The 5,128-nt window shown below is 41.5% G+C and overlaps 1 protein-coding gene across 1 annotated transcript in view; it reads left to right on the top strand.

The window, feature by feature from the left end:
* The window catches only part of LOC146577772 (protein NLRC3-like), a 121,912-nt gene that overhangs the window by 30,396 nt on the left and 86,388 nt on the right, over window positions 1-5,128 (top strand). The window lies entirely within an intron of this gene.

Raw genomic sequence — 5,128 nt, 5'->3', positions numbered from 1 at the left:
GAGTGTGTGTGACAGAGTTCAGTGAGACCGTGGAGGAGGGAGGGGAGAGGGGGTAGAATCGGGAGGGAGTTAAGCTTCCTGACAGCCTGATGGATGAAGCTGTCCTTCAGCCTGCTGGTCCTGGCCTGGAGACTCCGCAGTCTCCTCCCCGACGGCAGCAGCTTGAAGAAGCTTTGCATTGGGTGCGTGGGATCAGCCGCTATGCAAAGGGCTTTTTTAGTGAGACGGGTGCTGTAAATGTCCTGGAGGGAGGGGAGAGAGACACCAATGATCCTCTCTGCAGCTCTCACTATGCGTTGGAGGGTTCTATGACAGGACGCATTGCAGGCTCCAAACCACACAGTGATGCAGCTCGACAGGATGCTCTCGATGGTGCCTCTGTAGAAAGTGTGCATGATGGGGGCTGGTGCTCCTGCTCTTCTTAGTTTGCGGAGAATGTCCTGTTATTATTTTATACATAATAACAGGACACGTGTGATCTGAGCGCTGCTGTGGTTGCTGTGCTGCACGTCTTCATTTAGATAACAGTGACATCTAGTGGTTCAGAGGGAGAACTGCAGGAGGTGGAGCTGTGTTTTAGCATGGAAAACTTTTTATCTTTTAGGCGCAGATACAAATATGACAAGTATCAGTGTGAGATACAAAAGGTCACATCAGTTAGCAGAGGGAGCAGTGATCACACAGCAATGTAAGAATAGAAACATAACAGTGAATCTGGACATGTATACAGATGGAAGCAAACAAACAGGATGTAACACTAGGTGGAGTTTATTTTCCTTGTGCTGACTTTTTACAGTTAGTGACAATAACTCTTACTGCGTACTAGCTAGCATGACGGAGTTTCTATACAGCTGGGTGGTGCTATGATGTTACTGATAGTGAACTTTATTTTAGTAGAGTTTCCAACCGTCCTGTAAAAAACAGAATCGTCTCGTATTCAGAGAAAATATTACGCAATTTGTCCCGGACTTCAGCTAGAATGGAAAAGACACAAAGCTGGATTTATTCTGTGTCTTTACACTGTCATTCTCTCCCCTCCCTCTACTGTTGCTACTTCAATCATGAAACTGATCAATGATCAGCTGATCGGCTTTTCTCTCTTGTTTTTTTATCATCCACTTTGCGCCAGAAAGAGGAAACCAGCAGATGTCGCGCTAAACAACAGCAGCACGTTTAAGCTTGATCAGCTGTTGTTAGAATTTATTTAATATTCATTTCAAGTATCAGCTGATGTTTTCTGGAGCCACAGCTGTAAAGCTGCTGGTCAGGATGTCGGTTTGGATATGTGGTGAGAGGTAAACATGAAGATGAAACCAGGAGACGTCCTTACTGAATCATCAGAGCTGAACAGGTGATAGAGAAACAGGTTTACCTTTTAGGTGACATGAATGTGTTGAAGGGAAGTTACGAGCTGTTTCTGAGAGACAAATAACACCAGCATCCTTTTCTAAGTAGCTGACAGTTATACCAACAAGACTCTGGAGTTCATGGAGCTGCATTTTCACCTGCTGGACATCACTACCTGACAGGTTTAACTGTCTTCAGAACATTGCAGAGGCCTTATTGACAGTATTCGGCTCTACATATCTGTGTGAGCAGATTTTCTCTCACATGAAGAGAGTCCTCAGGTCTGAATGCTGGACACTCGGAGACCTGTGTCTCTGAGTGGGAGACCAGAGATCACATTAACATGTGTGTCTCTGTATTAAGAAACATGACATATTGGCCCAGTTTATTTTTCTTATCATTGTTGTGAGGAGACCATAAATAGCATTTGTATTTTCTGTTGTACAGTTCATTTGCTGTTATGGATAAAAAGTCTTTCTTTGTTTCAAAATAGCTGATAACTATTCGCTGATAGCTGCAAACATCTGTGCACAAATATAATCCTATGAAGTGGTTCTATATAGTGTGTAATTTATTGCTAATGCAATCATATGGCACATTGACTTCTGAGGAAGTTATAGATGCACTCATCATCAGAAAGGTTGCCGACCTAAACCAGGAGGTTTAGAGTATCGGTGTCATGGTCCTGGGTCAAGCGACCCAGTATTTGAGTTTCATGTATCTTTTGTATTCATTTGCACCTAGCTTAGTTCACCTAGTTAATTTCTAGATTGCAGTTTAGTTTTGTTCCTTAGTTGTTTATGTCATCTCCCCCTGTACTAAGTCTCCCTGGTTCATGTGTCATGTCTGCGTGGTTATGTTTAGTTCTTGTCATGTTGATCATGTCATCTTGTCAAGCTGACAGCTGGTAACTGTGCAGGGGCGGATCTAGTAAAGTTTTGCCGACCTAAACCAGGGGGTTTAGAGCATCATAGAGTTTTTGTGGTTTGTTTTCTTTAAGTCATTTCACAGATTTTCTCCATAATTTCAATTCCTTGAATAAAACAACAAACTTAGGGGATGATTTTGTAATCCAACTTTATGTATGAAAGATTTGACTAAACATAAAACAATCTTCCAACTCAGTCGTCATTCTTATCTTGTGAAATCAAACCAAATGTTCTGTTGTCTCTGAATCAGGGATTGATGAAATCTTTGATTGCATCCATTTATGAACATGTTCTCATTCATATTAAATCGTAGTCTAAGTCCTTCTTTAGAGGGATAAATGTCATTCATTGTCTTCAAATGTGTTTCTGTTGTTTTGGGGGGAAGTTTGAAGTCCATTGTTCAAAGTCTGTTAATGAAACTTTATGAAGTTTATGTAGGATGTTTCTCCTATTTTGTATTTGTTTGAATTATGATGTATTTCTGACTCTTTCTGCCATGATGCCAGGTCTCTCTTGAAAACAACATTTTTAATCTCAATTAAATTTTCACCTGGAGAAATAAAGATGATAATAATAATTTTGTCTTCAGGGAATCATTTCTCTGTAAAACAGCTTCTTCTGAAACTCTTGTTACATTTCTTGTTTATTGTTTGCTGGTTTTAGAAAAATGTCATCGTCTCTGTGTGAACTTAAACTCTCCATGTGGTGTCAGCTATAAACGAGCTCTAGAGTCTAATAACGATGCTTTTATTATTGTCTGGTATCCAACCTAACCCTGGGCCTCTGGCTGAATGTGAAACACCAGCAGATGTTAAAAACTGTCTGGGTTACACGTGCATCACGTCGTGTGCTTCCTAACATGGATATGATTGGAATCTGGGCTGTTCAAGCGGTGCTGGTATCGTTGTTGTTTCTGAGACTTTCCAAATCTTTACTGGATAAAAACGTAGCAACTGATGGATTTAACATTTAGCTCTCAGACTGTCCCAGAAAAGGCGGAGGTCTGGAAGTGTATGTGAAGCTCTGTCTTGCTGCTCAAGTCTTGTTCTCTCCATCTGCACCTCAGCCATTTGAAATCTTGGCCTTAACTATTGATCTGTTTGGAAATCACACTGTTGTTGGCTGCTATCAGCCTCCACCTGCTTCCCCCAGCACATCACCGTCTCTGGTTCAACTTTTATCTGAGCTGCATTTTAATGACGTCTTTCAGATGGATGATTTTCATTGGGACTGGCTTTCTTCTGTGTCTGATGATTTTAAGGCACGCTGCTTGTTTTAAAAACTGACTCAAATTATTTAAAGCCTCACACGCCTTGATCCTAAACACCCAGATAAATCTGCTCTTATTGACCTTTTTTAACTAATATGCTGCGTAAGTTTTCCACATCTGCAGTTTTTGCCAACGACCTGAGTGATCACTGCGTAGTTGGTGCTGTGAGAAACACTAAAATCTCACGCTCCGAGCCCGCATCAGTTTGAACTGGGGTCGTATTAAACAGGCTGACAATGTCAGTTTGGGAACATTTACAGGAGAGTTGTGTCTACTTTGTGGACAGACACGCCCCTTTTTGCCAGGTCAGGGTGAAAGGTCGGGACAGGCCTGGTTTGGTTCAGTACCGGCCGATCTCCTACATGAGAGAAACCAGGCCTGGGCAGGAAGTCTGGCTCTGATGCTGATTGGCTACGTTTTCATTAGCTGTGTAATCGGATTACTGCCTCCATCATCAAGATGTAACTATTTTTTACTTTAACGACTGACAGTCCAAACGACCGTAGGAGGTTTTGGCAAACTATAAAGTGTCTCTGCCAGCTGTGACTCCTCAGAGCTTCCTCCTCACTTAAATATCGACTCCACTCCTGTGTCAGACAAAACTGAAATGTTGCTTTAACAAACACTTTGTTGCTTCTTGCTCTTTGTTCAGCACAGTATCTGATGGTAAACCTCTTGCACACAACTCTGCTCGTAGTTCCTGCTTACTGATACCTTTTCCTTCACACCTGTCACAGTAGAAGAGGTTTGTAAGGCTTTGAATAGCCCCAACACCAGAAACTCGTCCTCACAATCGTTCTCCTTCCTTCTTGCACTTGGCTGCAAATATCATAGCTGAGCCAGTGTCTTATATTTTTAATCTTTCTCTACAACAGAAGAACACCACTATACTCTGTGTTCTCTGGTTAACTGGTCCTCATTGGTCTTACACAGGATGGTCCATTAGTATCATTTTATCTATCAATCTGTTTCTGGGTTACTGCCTCCTATTCATCAGAGTACATGTTAGGCAAACAGTTTAGTCACAGCCTGCAGTCTCAGGACATCATTACATTCACTGTTCCATCAGTTCATGCAGAGCTTGGGAAGAAGGCGTTCTCCTTTTCTGCTCCGTCTTCATGGAAAACATAACCGAAGGATTTAAGGCTCTCCGTTGATTTCACTTGCAGACTTCAAAAGACGTACACATGTTTTTGTGAAACCATCTCTGGGAACTTGTTCTCGTTTTTAATGTGACTGAGTACATTACACAAACTTTTCTCTTATTGTTGTAATTTTAATATGTGTGTCTGGAACAGGTCTCTCTTGTAAATGAGACATTGAGTCTCAATGAGCCGACCTGTATAAATAAAGCTTCAATTACAAAGTCCTTTGTATAAAAGCTCCTTCAGCTGCCAGTGGGACGTGCTGTGGCTCTATCGGTTGCAGAGCCTTTATATTGTTAGTTAGAAACTACAAATATAATGGCTCACTGTATTTCAGAATCAGAGAAACTTTATTAATCCAGGAGGGAAACTGAGTTGTCATAGCAGCAAATATACAAGAAACAACAAGCACTCATATAAAGTGAGTGTAGAAACAG

Source organism: Mchenga conophoros, linkage group LG3 (genome assembly GCF_057382185.1).
Source record: "Mchenga conophoros isolate Kocher_MC1m ecotype Shallow Benthic linkage group LG3, M_conophoros_male_GT1.1, whole genome shotgun sequence".
In the NCBI taxonomy this organism is placed as follows: Eukaryota; Metazoa; Chordata; class Actinopteri; order Cichliformes; family Cichlidae; genus Mchenga; species Mchenga conophoros.
The sequence above is the reverse complement of the archived record's forward strand: the minus strand, read 5'-3'. Positions and strand labels throughout refer to the sequence as shown.